General features: G+C 36.3%; 2 long non-coding RNA genes across 4 annotated transcripts in view; one reads left to right on the plus strand and one right to left on the minus strand.

The window, feature by feature from the left end:
* LOC309662480 overlaps positions 1-15,493 on the plus strand; it is a 347,855-nt gene that overhangs the window by 308,235 nt on the left and 24,127 nt on the right. The window lies entirely within an intron of this gene.
* LOC309662426 overlaps positions 1-15,493 on the minus strand; it is a 408,402-nt gene that overhangs the window by 290,829 nt on the left and 102,080 nt on the right. For all 3 annotated transcript variants that reach the window (XR_014264662.1, XR_014264663.1, XR_014264664.1), the window contains exon 3: positions 692-825. This is a non-coding gene — a long non-coding RNA (uncharacterized lncRNA). The remainder of the gene's footprint in view (positions 1-691; positions 826-15,493) is intronic.

Raw genomic sequence — 15,493 nt, forward strand, 5'->3', positions numbered from 1 at the left:
ATACCCTTTAGTAAATTTCTCAATATGTTTCACTGCTCCCGAATGCACAACACAGTTAAATCTTCCCATATGGAATCTAGCTCTTCTGCTCCACAGGACAAGAGAATACTATCCTGGAATATCGTTATCTCTGATAAGACATAATTACCTTTTCCTATCTGCTTCTACCAGCCAATAGTCATTCTAATCCTGCTTAGACATTTAATAGAAATGAAATAATGCAAACCACTCCTTGCATATGTCTATTAAAATCTACTTGAGGGCTTCCCTGGTGGCACAGTGGTTGACAGTCTGCCTGCCAATGCAGGGGACACGGGTTCGAGCCCTGGTCTGGGAAGATCCCACATGCCGCAGAGCAGCTGGGCCCGTGAGCCACAGTTACTGAGCCTGCGCGTCTGGAGGCTGTGCTCCGCAACAAGAGAGGCCGCGATAGTGAGAGGCCCGCGCGCCATGATAAAGAGTGGCCCCCGCTTGCCACAACTAGAAAAAGACCTCGCATAGAAACGAAGACCCAACACAGCCATAAATAAATAAATAAAATAAATTTAAAAAAAAATCTACTTGAGTTTTTGAATACCCAGCAAGCCAGACACATTTTACAAAAATGTCTTATAGGAAAAATATGTAGAAACCACAGATATGGAAAAGATAGACACTAGTTGTCACAAACAGTAGTGGAAAGAGTACTCACGGATTGCAGAGAAGAGCAGGAACGACTGAAATGGGTATCTTCTCTTCCTTTTTATCACCATCCTGTGGGGCTGTTAGTTCTGATGCCTTCTCTTCCCCTCCAAAGTTTCCCCCATCTCGTTTACAAAATCTTTACTATTAAAGGGAAAAGAGAGAAGAATGGGATGGTTCTTTCTAAAAAAAGATCTTTATAACTATTGGTTTCCTACATGTTGAGAATATTTGAATTTGCATGAAGTCATTTTTTATAGGCCCAAGAAATAAAGAAAACTAAGTCACTCTTAGGATAAGATTAATAGCCCATAATCCTTTTCTATGTCTTACCACGAATTGGGTGATAATTTAATTTCATATTCTAATTCATTAGAAAAGTACACCATTTCCTTTCACAGGAGCTCACTGGGTCACAAAAATGTTCGTTTTTTGAGGTTTTATTAGAAACCCAATATTCAAAGAAATTGTTTACCACATGTATTTCTGAAGGCCATATTTTGTTCAGCCAATTAAATTTTAGGGGGAAAATAACTTCTCATGACTTTGATCACCTTTTTTCTCTGTTGGAACCCAGCACATTTTACCCAAAACGCATCTAGAAATCACAATGAGAAAATTCTAACCAAATATGGAAAAAATTGGTCAAGTTAAGGTTAAAGTGGGTCAAAAACAAGCTCCCGAAGGAGTATTCGGCTCAAGCTGATAAAGACATTCCATTCATGGATTGCTTGTACTGTATGTACTGCAGGGGTCTAAAGCCTAAAGAAGAGACTTAATTACTTTGTCTCAGTGGAATATGTTAAAACCAGCTCCATTCTGATCCCTGTGAGTAATGGGATTATTTACCTGGCTCATTCCATAGTTAATCTGGTTAACCACCAATTGTTGTCATTGAGAGGGGTAACATATAAATCTGATTCAAAGAATTTAGTTGTCTGAGTTTTGTACATTAGAGGTTCACTTTGTTTGCAGATTCCTGGAGGATTAAAACCTGAATAATCTACAGCTAAGCTTGCATCAAATAATATGACCAAAATCATGTGAATGATACGAAGAGTTAAATGGTGTGGGATGTTAAGTAAAAATCTTTTTTGTTACCTATATTCTACCCTAAGAATTAAACTGTGACCCAATATTATTAGCCAGTTATAATGATTAAAACTACATCACTCACTTCATTTGTTGTCTAAAGCTCTTATAAATAGCAAGTATATCTCTTTTAGAATATTATACACAATTAACCATATACTTAGAGAAATAGAGTATCTTACTATATTTATTAAAGGAGCTTTGAGTAAGATATAGGACATACAACTTCTAAAGATGGTACATCCTTGAAAGGATGCTTGCAATTTTCTAAGACTTCATATAGAAATAATATTTTTATGTAAAAATAATACAGCATTATTATGATAAATGATCAGCCTAATGATAGTTTTTGAGGGCCTAGTAAACAGTACTGTGCCTTGATATCTTGGCACTTGTCTTCATGAGTTTTGGGGTTTTTTATTTCAGTTTTATGGAGAAATAATTGACACATATCCCTGTATAAGTTTAAGACATACAGCATGATTGTTTGATTTATATATATATTGTGAAATGATTACCATAATAGGTTCAGCTATTGAGTTACTTTTTGTGAGTAGTATAAGATATGGGTCCAGTTTCACTCTTTTACATATGAATATCCAGTTATCTCAGCATCATTTATTGAAAAGACTCTTTTCCCATTGAATATTGTTGACACCCTTGTCAAATATTACTTGACAATATATGCTTGAGTTTATTTTTGGGCTCTCAATTATGTTCCATTGATCTATTTGTCTCTTTATATGCCAATACCATACTGTTTTGATGACTATAGCTTTACAGTATAACTTGAAATCAGGAAGTTTGATACCTCCTGCTGTGTTCTTCTTTCTCAGGGTTACTTTGCCTATTTTTAGGTCTTTTTTAAGAGTGTTTTTTTTCTACTTCTGTAAAAAAATGCCATTGGAATCTTATTGGGATTGCATTGAATCTATAGATGGCTTTTGGTAGTAGTGACAGTTAAACAATATTAATTCTTCCAATCCATGAACAGGGATTACCTTTCCATTTATTTGTGTTTTCTTCAATTTCGTTCATCAATGTCTTGAATTTTCAGAGGAGAGTTCTTTCACCTCCTTAGTTAAATTTATTCTTAAGTATTTTATTGTTTTTGATACTATTATAAATGGGATTGATTTCTTTATTTCTGTTTCAGAAAATGTGTTGTCAGTGTATAGAAATGCTACTTTTTGTATGTCAATTTTGTATCCTGCTACTTTACTCAATTTATTGATTAGGTCTGACTATTTTTTGCTTGAGTCTTTAGGACTTTTTATATATAAAATTATGTCATCTGCAAATAGAGACAAATTTTACTTCTTCCTTTTTAATTCTGATACCTTTTATTTCTTCTTCTTGCCTGACTGCTTCTTGTACTATATTGAATAGGAATGGTGAAAGTGGGCACACTTGTCTTGTTCCTGATCTTAAAGAACAAGCTTTCAACCTTTCACCATTGTATGATATTAGCTCTGAGTTTATCATATATGGCTTTTATTATTTTGAAACATGTTCCTCCTTTGCCTAATTTGTTGGGTTTTTATCAAGAGTGAATGTTGAATTTTGTCAGACGATTTTTCTGCTTCTATTGGAATAATCATATGATTCTTTTCTTTCATTCTATTAATGTAATGATTCACACTTATTGATATGCATTTGTTGAACCATCCTTGCATCTCAGGGATAAACCCCACTTGATTACAGTGTCTGATCCTTTTAATGTGCTGCTGAATTTGGTTTGTTAGTATTTTATTGAGAATTTTTGCCTCTATATTCATCAGAGCTATTAGACTGTAGTTTGCTTTTTTTAGTAGTGTCCTCTTCTGGTTTTGGTATTAGGATAATGTTGGCTTTGTACAATGAGTTTGGGAGTGTCCCATCCTCTTTGAGTCTTAGGAGGAGTATGAGAAGAATTCGTGTTAATTCTTCTTTAAATGTGTGGTAAATTCACCAGTGAAGCTATCTGGCACTGGGCTTCTCTTCATTGAAAGAATTTTGATTACTGATTCAATCTCCTTACTAGAAATTCGTTTTTTCAGATTTTTATTTCTTCCTGATTCAGTCTTGGTAAGTTGCATGATTCTAAGAACTTATCCATTTCTTCTAGGTTGTCCAGGTTGTTGATGTATAGTTGTCCATAGTAGCCTCTTATAATCTTTGAATTTCTGTGGTATCAGTTGTAATGCCTCCTTTTCATTTATAATTTTGTTGGTTTGAGTTCTTTTGTTTTTTTCCTTTGGTTAGTCTAGCTAAGGGTTTGTCAATTTTGTTCATCTTTTCAAACAACTAACATTTTGGTTAATTTTTTCTTTTTTTTTTTTTTTTGTTCTCTATTTCATTTATTTCTAATTTGATCTTTATTATTTCTTTTATTTTTCTAACTTTGGGCTCAATTTGTTCTTCTTTCTCTAGTTCCTTAAGGTGTAGAGATAGGTTGTTTATTTGGCATTGTTTTTGTTTCTTAAGGTAGGCATTTATTGTTATGAATTAACCTCTTAGAACTGCTTTTACTGAATCCCACAAGTTCTGCTCTGTTGTGTTTCCATTTTCATTTGTCTCAAGCAACTTTTTCATTTCCCCTTTAATTTCTTCTTTGATTCATTGGTTGTTCAGGAGAGTATTGTTTAATTTCTATGTGTTCATGAATTTTTCAGTTTTCCTCTTGTTATTGATTTCCAGTTTCCTGCCATTGTGGTAAGAGAAGATACTTGATATGATTTCAATCTTCTTGAGTTTACTAAGACTTGTCTTGGCCTAACATATGGTATATCCTAGAAAATGTTCCATGAGCACTTGAGAAAATGTGTATTCTACTGTTGATGGATAGAATGTTCTGTATATATCTGTTAGCTTCATTTCGGTTATAATGTTCTTCAAAATAACTGTTTCCTTCTTGATTCTCTGTCTGGATGATCTATTCATTGTTGAGAGTGGGGTATTAAAGTCTCCAACTATTATGGTATTACAATTTATTTTTCCTTTTAGCTCGGTTAGTTCTTGCTTTATATATTTAGGTGTTCTGATGTTGGGAGCATAAATATTTACAATTGTTATATCTTCTTGATGTATTGACCCCTTTATAATTATATAATGATTTTTTTCAATTTTTACTTTAAAGTCTATTTTGTCTGGTATAAATATAGCTACCTTTGCTTTTTCTTTTTTCTTTTTTTAATTATCATTTGCTTGAAGTGTCTTCTCCCATCTCTTCACTCTCAGTCTATGTGTGTATTTAAGGCTAAAGTGAGTCTTTTGTAGGCAACATATAGTTGGGTCTTTTTCTTTTTTTAATCTATTCTACAAGTCTATGTGTTTTAATTGGATAATTTATGTTTAAAGTAATTATTGATCAGTAAAGGCTTACCATTGCCATTTTGCTAACTGTTTTCTGGTTGTTTTGTAGATCCATTTTTCCATGTTTCTTATCCTGCTGTTGTTTTTTGTGTTGATATCTTTTGGTATCAGTATGTTTTGACTTCTTTATCATGATCTTTTGTGTAAATACTACAGGATTTTTCCTTGTGGTTACTATAAGGCTTACCTAAAATATCTCAAACCTGTTAACATCATATTTTAAACTGATAAGCACTTAACTTCAATAGAATTTGTAAACTTTACATTTTTACTTCTCTTCTTCCTCATATTTCAGGTTATTGCTGCTAAAATTTACATGTTTTTCATATTGTGTAACTAATAACAGATTATTGTAGTTATGGGTATTTTTATTACTTTTTTTTAAGTTTTAAAGTAACAGTTGTAAGTTATGCACCACCATTATCATAGTGTCATCTAACTATGACTATATGTTTACCATTACCAGTGAGATTTACACTACCTTTTTCTGTTTATGATGTCAATTAGCATTCTTTTACTTCCACTCAAAGAACTCCATTTTGCATTTCTTGTAAACCAGGTCTGAAGGTAATGAACTCCCTCAGCTTTTGTTTGTTTGAAAAAGTCTTTATCTCTCTATTTCTGAGGGACAGCTTTGCCAAGTATTAGAATTCTTGGTTGACAGTGATTTTCTTTCAATATTTTGAATATGTCATCCCATTCTCTCCTGGCCTGAAAAACTTCTATTGAAAAATATGCTGACAGTCTTATGGGGGTGCCCTTTAATGTGACTTTTCCCTTTCCTCTTGCTGCTGTTAAGATTCTTTCTTTGTATTTGACTTTTGACAATTTAATTTTAATGTGTCTCAGTGTAGCCCTATTGGGGTCCTTTGGGCCTTATGGATCTGGATGTCCATTTCTCTCCCCAGGTTCAGGATGTGTAGCCATTATTGCTTTAAATATATTTTCTGTCCCTTTCTCTTTCTCTTATCCTTCTGGAATTCCTATAATGTGAATATTGTTTCTTTTCATTGTGTTCCATAATTCCTGAATGCTTTCTTCACTCTTTTTTTTTTTAATTTTTTTCCTCCTATGACTAGGCAATTTTCAATGTGCTATCCTCCAGGTTGCTGGTTCTTCTTTACGCTGTACAGTTGAGTCTATTTTTGAAACTCTCTATTGAATTCTTTAGTTCAGTTATTATATTTTTAACTCAAAAATTTCTGTTTTTTTAAATTGATGGTTGCTGTTTCCTTGTCAAACTTCTCATTTTGTTCATGCATTATTTTCCTAATTTTGATTAGTTATCCATCTGTGTTTTCTTGCAGTTCACTAAACTTCCTTAAGAGGATTATTCTGAATTCTTTTTCTGACAGTTCATTTCTTTAGGATTAGTTATTGGAGACTTACTAGTTTCCTTTGGTGTCATATTTACCTGATTTTTTCATTATCCTTGATTTTTTATATTGGTATCTGTGCATTTGTGTAGTGAGTAATGGGGTTCCTCTTCCAGACTTTACAAGTTTGATTTTGCAGAGACAGCTCTTTACCGGTCAGCTCAGTTTGGGTTTCTGCATGTGTTTGCTGCTGGTAATGTCCTTGGGTAGGTGGAGACTGCTACTATGGTCTATTTAGGGGCGTGGTAACTGTTCAAGCTCTGATGACAGAAATGGGGCGGTGTGCCACTGGTTGAGAACAATTGCATAGGACTGATGGCTTGGTTCCCTGCCCAAGTGAGGCTGTAGGATGAGCACTGGGGTTACCTGGATTCTCTGGTCAGACTTACTAGATGGTCAGGACTGGGTACTCTATTCAGTAGTAGATGGGGCTATGAATTGGCTTCCCTGTCCTGCCAGACAGAAGGATGGGACCCAGGGCCTGTGCACCTCATTGTTTGGGTGCCTGAATCAGGCTGAGTGTGTACTGAATTCTCTGGTCAGGTGAGGCCACTGGTTTTGCTATGCAGGCAGGGGAGGCCACCGGCTGTCCTCTCAGTTCAAGTGCCACTGTACATAGAGCTGTTGAATGGGCTATGCAATTTCGCATGTTCTCTGGTTAGGTTCCCAGCTTGGAAGGCTGAAGGCTGGCTGTATTGAGCAATGAGCAGCACTATGAATTAGATTCCCTGCCTGGGCACAGTGGGAGAAACAACACCAAAGTCAGTAAAGCTCTTTGTTGTCTTAACTCAAGCTGACCTGCACTCCAAGTTCCCCGAATGAACAGGGCCACTAGCTTCGTTCAGCAAACTATCATCTTTGCACACCCACCTCTCTGCTTGAGTGACACTGGGTCACAGGAGTTGCTGCCAGCCCTTCCCATTAGGTGGGGCCAGAGGACACTCTCCACATTGCGTAGGGCTGTGATTAGGCTCCTTGCCCGGCTGGGAGTGGGAGGGGTCACTCCAGGCTGCTCTCAATTTCTCAAACAGACTCTCAGTTTGGGAGGGGCTGGGAACTACCCTCAGCCTTGTCTACAAATTAATTCCCCTGCCTGTGCATAGCACAGTGGGGATGCTCCCCACTTGGTACTGGTTTTGCACTAGGGGCCCTCACCTCTGCCTGCCTTCCTCTTGGCTTGAGCGCTGCTGGGTCACACAGCTTCCAGGAGTTGTCACCAGCATTTTGGGCAGATGGAGCTGAAAGACACTCTCCAAATGAGGTGGGGCTGTGATTCAGCTTCTTACCTGGGATTGGGCAAACTGAGCTCTAGGTCTGGCAAAATTCCCTGTTTGAGGGTTCAAATTAAGCAGTCAGCACCCTGCTGAGTTTCTTCGTCAGAGTGTGCTCCCAACTTGGTTCTGCAGCTGAGCAAAGCTGCTGGTTGAGATTACTACTTGGGCACTCCAGGTATGAACTCAGTCTGCCAAGATCCATGTGCTGGTTGTTGTAAGACCCTCCCCTTCTCTGTCACAGTCAGATTCCCAGTGGTTGAGCCCCACAGATCCCCCTGCAGTCCCCGTGGTGTGAGATCAGTGTAGGAGCTACTGCAAAGTGACCTACAATGCTGTGGCAGGAGGGCCCGCCAGGTTCTCTTCTCCACTGGAGGAATAAGAGGCTCAGGGGAAACCTCCCTGTGGTGCTGCACTGGCCTGGGGGAGGCGCAATGCAGTCAGTGGGTAGTCGCTTCTCTTACTTTCCCAGTGCAGTCTGTCTTGGTCTCTGTGATACAGGGGGTGCTTCAGCCTCACCCTGAAGTTGTAGAATTCTCTTGGCTGTATCTTGTTCTTGAATAGTTGCTAGTTGTTCTTCTTGTGAGGGAGAGAGAAATCAGGAGCAACTTATGTCGCCATCTTTGTGATGTCACTACTTCATGAGATTTTACAAAGGTAAGTAATATTTTAAATACACAATTATGTGCAAAAGTGGGTGGAAGAAACTACAAATGCCTTTGGAATCCTGAGTACAGAGATGAAAGGGAAATGGCACAAAGAAGGATTCAAGGAGTAAAATTTAACCTGAGCCTCAAAGATTGGTTAAGATTTGAATAGGTAAAGGAAATTGTGAAGATTACTCTCATTAAAAAGAATTGGCCTTTACGATTCCTATTTACTGTCTAGAAAAAACCAAGATCCTCATTGAGAAGCCCTAAAATTCCAGGAGAGGGTAAGGAAATGACAGTCTCTCTACGGGGGAGTTTTTTCTTCCAGAAAGGAATTGTATCTTTTTATACTTTCCTTAGCAAGAAGGGAAGACTAGGTAAGTTTTACTAAAAATAAAGGTAAAAAGACTATATCAAAAGCATAATCAAGCATGAATCAAAAACATATTGACTCTGTTTAAAACAAGTGTTGAACAACAATTTACTTCTAAGAAAAGGTTAAAAATCCAGGCAATAGGTATCATTATATGTGTCAGCCAGCAGCAAAGACAGCAGTACAAAATAACGTTTTTTAAATGCCAGCAAAGATTAAAGATCTCTAAAAGTTATTTTTTAAATGGATCTTCTACTTCCTTCTACAATTTATTTTTATTAATTTTATACAGTTTGGATAAGACTTATGAAGGCCAAGACTTGTTGGAATTATGATACAGATGTTTTAGATGTTCCTGACAAGTCACACATAGTAACTCTCTATAATTTATAGTTCTTTTCTTTTTATGACTCGTATGCTCAATGTGTAGTTTAATGTTTTTGTTTGGAGTCTTAGATGATGCCAAGTTTTATTAGTTAAATATGACATGGCAGTCTCTTTAACCAAAAATGAACACAGAGCCCTCAGTGAGAATGAGGTATGACTAAGCATTATAGGCTATTAAAGCAGAGTGTAGGGATTTGAAGGTGTGAATTTTACTATGTTTCTAGTACAATGTAACATCAAAGCTTGGATAAATTATTTCTTTTTTTCTTTCATTTTCTCTCCATTATTGTATACCAACAGCATTAATGATAAATGGTATTTGTCAAACTCTAATAACTGAAAAATACCATGCCTTTTTGAAACAGTCTCCTACATTTAATGCCATGGAATACATGTGAAATACTCTGTACTCTTTGGTAGGACTTTCAAAAATATCTGACATATTAAAAGAAAAAGACAAAATTGATCTCATATATATGCAATAAAATCTTACTGGAAAGACCCTCTCATCACCCTCATAATAAGTTGATGTTTTCTTGCATTTCTTCTCATGGTACATTTCAAAAGCTCTCATTCCTCTTCTCTCTCCCTCATAAGAACTACTCATTTTGCTTTTTGTAAGTGAATTTATTTGAAGGTTTCAGTTGAGTACTTTACCTAAACCCCACAGATGGATGCCATATAACTGTTGCTGCATTCTTGATTATCATCAAGAAACATTGCCGTGATAACTTGAAATCCTTGACAAATTTAATGGACATTTTATATAGTGCATCTTGACTTGAAAATGTCAAGCAAAAAAAAAAGTCAAAGCAACAGAGTCTATATAAGCTCTCCACTGAATGTGAAGGGCTGCCTAAGACATGTAGCTCTGACTGCCAGGTTTCTAATCACAAAGGTAAATGACTCTGGTGTTATCAAACTTATTTCTTCCAAATACTCAAGTACTAAAATGACAAATCATAGGGGTGGCTGTTAGCCTGAAGACACTTCTGTTCTATTATTTAAAGTCTGTTTTTTTTTTAATGTCTGAGATTTCTATGTGGAAAAAATAATGAACTTTAAGAAATGTCACTTTTACTAACAGAAATTATGGCTTGAACACCTGAATATGAATATTAAATACAAAAAAGTACATTTAAATAATGTTAAGGTTGTGACACAAACTGACAAAAGCAGCAAAATTCAAAGTTAAGGATGACACTCTACCTTAACTCACCCCGTTATGAGGGGGAAAAGGGCACCAGAGTGTACAGCTGGAAACGCTATCTTGGCCTTCATTCTCCGTTGCCTGATTGTGTCAGATAGTGTTTCACTCTTCATATTATTTAATTGGTTTGTGGCATTTGATTCCCTCTTTTTTGCTTCAGAGAATTTTTGGTGCCCATTTATAAAATGTCACTTGCAAACCTACACATATTGATACTGTACATTTTGGGGTCACTCTTGGGAGTGCTATCATTTGAGTTATCTAGAGAATGTGTTTATGTGTGTGCATGTTCAGAGAGAGGCCTTTATCACACAATGTGAGTACCCTGAGTAAGACAGAAGAATAATAAGCTAACAACTTTGGGGGGTTTACTCTGTGTCAAGCATGGTTTAAACGTTTACAGGTATGAACTCCTTCGATCTGCACACACCCAAAAATCTATAAGAAAGTGACCACTCTCATCATCATCATCACCATTATATGCATTTACAGATGAGGAAACTGAGACATAATGACTCTGGTGAAGATCACATACCTAATGGCTGCCAAGGTCAAGATTCAAACCGGGACTCTAAGCAGTCAAGTTCTTAATCACCATGGCCAACACATATAAAAGGGACAAGAATGTCACAAATACCTCTTCTACAGCAACTAGTACACAGCTATAGCCAATTCAGAATTTCTGGGTCCCATCAAGCAAAGATCTGTTATATATAAAGCACCTACTATATGCAAAGCATTAGAGTATGTGCTTTGGATAAACAGAAGGCAGCAAGAGGAGCTAACAATTATAAGGAATCTGCTACAAGCCAGATGCTTCACTGAGGAACATACATATGCTATCTCTCCTAATTGTTTCAAAATCACTCTAATTGTATTATAGTCCTGGTTTTAAAGATGAGTAAACTGAGGCTCAAAAAGATTAAATAATTTGGGCAAGTCCTCACACAAATTCTGGTGTTGTTGTGTACTAGCTGTGCATACTTTTTCAAAACACCTAACTTCTATGACTCTTGCTTTTCTTAATATAGAGATAAACAACCCTCGTAGGGTTGTTGTAGTTCACTCTCTTGCATTTTCCAAGGGAATCCTACTGCCAATCTATAAATCAACAAATATTTGCTTGAAACCAACAATATGTCAACTAAGTTTTCTTGGGATTGAAACATTTAAGGACAAATTAACATTGGTCACAGGAGAACATATAGGCTTTGCTGGTAAAAAAAAAAAAAAAAAAAAAAATGGTGATTAACAGCAGGCAACTATCTCTCTTCCACTTCTATAAATACCCAGCTAATAATAAAGCAAATGTGACATAAAAGCATTGTGACATATATACACTAATATGTGTAAAATAGATAACTAATAAGAACCTGCTGTATAGCACAGGAAACTCTACTTCACTGTACAATAGAAACTAATACAACATTGTGAAACAACTATACCCCAATTTAAAAAATATCAAAAAAAACCAAAGTTCATATGAATCATCTAGGATCTTGTAAAAGTACAGATTAAGTACATGTGGGGTGGGGCCTGAGATTTAAAATTGCAAATAAATTCCCAGGTGACATAAAAAAAAAAAAAGCTTTGTGTTATATTACTAAAAAGAATCCTAGAGGGTATCTCAACCAAACTTCTTTTTATTGATGCATAAACTGAGTTCTCCCCACAATTGTACAGCCTGCCTATAGCAGACCTAGGGTTAGAATTAAGGTCCCTGACTCCCAAGTGAATACATTTGCACTTTACCATTCTTTACTTTGTCATCAATTATAGAATATATCTTTGCTTTAGACATTGTGCACTGTCTTCTGATCATTTTCATCCAAATCTATTGAGACAAAGTTGTCTGACACTGATGACAGTGGTATTAAATGATACTATGGTGATTAAGAAATAAACAATCACCTAATTCAAGATAATTAAAATTATATTTAACTCACCAGGACATCAAGTTTTTATGAAGTGGGATATACAAGGTAAAGATAAAAACTTTTCATATATGGTCAATTCTCACTCCTGCACACTAATGAAGGGAAACGAGGGTGCAGGCAATTAGCATATAAATCAAAAGTCACTAATGATAATTACTCGTGAACTAGTATTTCTGTTTGCTGCCAACTCCAGATCCAGGCTCTACACTTTCCTGCACTGTTCTGGGCCATGATAGAATGATCTGTGCTGACACAAGAGGAGGCTGGAGGCCTCTGTTTCTGTGCCTCTTTTTAGCAATGGCTATCCACCTCCATATTTCCTCTCCTGCTGGGCAACCAGCCCTCCTCCATGGGTCCAGCTTGTCCCAATCTCCAGTAACTCTATTATTTTTTCATGACGTTTTCTGTCCTGGAAGTGGTAATGTAGATGGCATTATTTTTTACCCATATCCAGGGCACCTCACTGTAAGTGAAATATACATCCTGACTTGTTAAAATTGAGCATGACAACACAACCAAATGTACCTAAAATAAGCAACGTGACTTGTGTCACTTCTCAGCCAGGCTCTATTATGTTCTCATTCCCCTCTGTCATGGTGACAAGCAATGTTGTCAACAGGAGTTGCATCATCATCCTGGGTTCTAAAAGGAAGACAAGGAGAAGAGCTGCAACTCACCCACAATAAACATGTCCAAAATGGACATGCAGCATGATCTGGAAATAAATATTTTTTTGATTCATAATTTGGAGTCATTTATTACCATAGCATAACCTAGATCAGCCATTGTCAATTTTCAGCATCTATCAAAATCACCTAGTCCCACACCCAGAGTTTCCCATTCTCAGGTAAAACCCGGAATTTGCATTTCTAACAGATGATACTGATGCTGCTAGCCCAGGAACCAGACACTGAGAACCACTGACTTGGTCCATCCTGACTAATACAGGTGTAATGTTTTCATGCCGTTGTTAGTCTCTTGTAGACTTTGTCACCTTTTTTGGCTTCTTTAACCTTACCCATAGCTCTGTACGGACTGATTTGATTAAATTCTCTTCAGTTGAAACCATCTAAGTGGAAATTCTCCTTCATGCTAGGACCCTGACTGATAGACCCTGTATAATATTGCACTTGATGTTATCCAAAAATTGTCAATATATGTTATCTCTTATCCACACAACTACCTTGAAAGTTGTTATGGTAAATAAAACTTAGCAAATGAGGAAACTGAGTTTCAGACACAGTGCAACTAATCCCTCCTTGGTGGCTAATTTGTTTCAGATCTTGGATTGAATTTAGATGGCTCCTACTTCATATATTTTTCTGTGATATGTTATAGATAGTGTTGGAATATATCCTATGAGCTTCTTTTTGGTTTTCCTCATATTAGTTTATTGCATTCTTAATTATATTTTACTGCAAAATGACAGGAACTAGTTTCAATTCCCAGAGAGGACAACAACCACATTATAAACTTTCTGAGAGATGCACAAAATAACATATATTCTAGGAACAAAATTTACTTGACCAATAGTGATTCAGCAAAGAATGGAAAACCACTTGCAGGTATAGTTAATGGGATTTAACTATACCTGAATTAGTTTTCAGTCTCTGATCATTACAAACTAGGAAAATGCAGTACATTTCCTAGTGCTTAACACTGAATTATATGTTTCTACTATTAGTATAATAATCCTGGATTCGTCCCATCAGGACCATTATTCACATATATAAATACAGTAAATTATGAACTTGGAAAGGAAACCCTGAAATATTTCACTTTTATGGGAGAATACGTAAAGAAGGTATATAAGCTTATTAGATTGCTTAGACTGTATTTTTGTTAAAATTTCAAACACTAGTGATTATTATACAGATATTAAAAGTGTATGTAAAAGAATGTCCATTCTTTCATGTGTTTGTTGGCAATCTGTATATCTTCTTTGGAGAAATGTCTATTTAGGTCTTCTGCCCACTTTTGGATTGGGTTGTTTGTTTTTTTGATATTGAGCTGCATGAGTTGTTTATATATTTTGGAGATTAATCCTTTGTCCGTTGCTTCATTTGCAAATATTTTCTCCCATTCTAAGGGTTGTCTTTTCGTCTTGTTTATGGCTTGCTTTGCTGTGCAAAAGCTTTTAAGTTTCATTAGGTCCCATTTGTTTATTTTTGTTTTTATCTCCATTTCTCTAGGAGCTGGGTCAAAAAGGATCTTGCTGTGATTTATGTCATAGAGTGTTCTGCCTATGTTTTCCTCTAAGAGTTTTATGGTGTCTGGCCTTACATTGAGGTCTTTAATCCATTTTGAGTTTATTTTTGTGTATGGTGTTAGGGAGTGTTCTAATTTCATTCTTTTACATGTAGCTGTCCAGTTATCCCAGCACCACTTATTGAAGAGGCTGTCTTTCCTCCATTGTATATTCTTGCCTCCTTTATCAAAGATAAGGTGACCATATGTGCGTGGGTTTATCTCTGAGCTTTCTATCCTGTTCCATTGATCTATATTTCTGTTTTTGTGCCAGTACCATACTGTCTTGATTACTGTAGCTTTGTAGTATAGTCTGAAGTCTGGGAGCCTGATTCCTGCAGCTCTGTTTTTCTTTCTCAAGATTGTTTTGGCTATTTGGGGTCTTTTGTGTTTCCATACAAATTGTGAAATTTTTTGTTCTAGAAGTCTCAACATCATTAATCATTAAAGAAATGCAAATCAAAACTACAAGGAGATATCATCTGACACTGGTCAGAATGGCCATCATCAAAAAATCTACAAACAATAGATGCTGGAGAGGGTGTGGAGAAAGGGGAACCCTCATACACTGTTGGCGGGAATGTCAATTGATACAGTCACTATGGAGAACAGTATGGAGGTTCCTTAAAAAACTAAAAATAGAACTACCATACAACCCAGCAATTCCACTACTGGGCATATACCCTGAGAAAACCATAATTCAAGAAGAGTCATGTAGCACAGTATTCATTGCAGCTCTATTTACAATAGCCAGGACATGGAAGCAACCTAAGTGTCCATCAACAGATGAATGGATAAAGAAGATGTGGCACATATAAACAATGGAATATTACTCGGCCATAAAAAGAAACGAAACTGAGTCATTTGTAGTGAGGTGGATGGACCTAGAGACTGTCATACAGAGTGAAGTAAGTC

Source organism: Balaenoptera physalus (assembly GCF_965194825.1).
Source record: "Balaenoptera physalus genome assembly, chromosome: 6".
In the NCBI taxonomy this organism is placed as follows: Eukaryota; Metazoa; Chordata; class Mammalia; order Artiodactyla; family Balaenopteridae; genus Balaenoptera; species Balaenoptera physalus.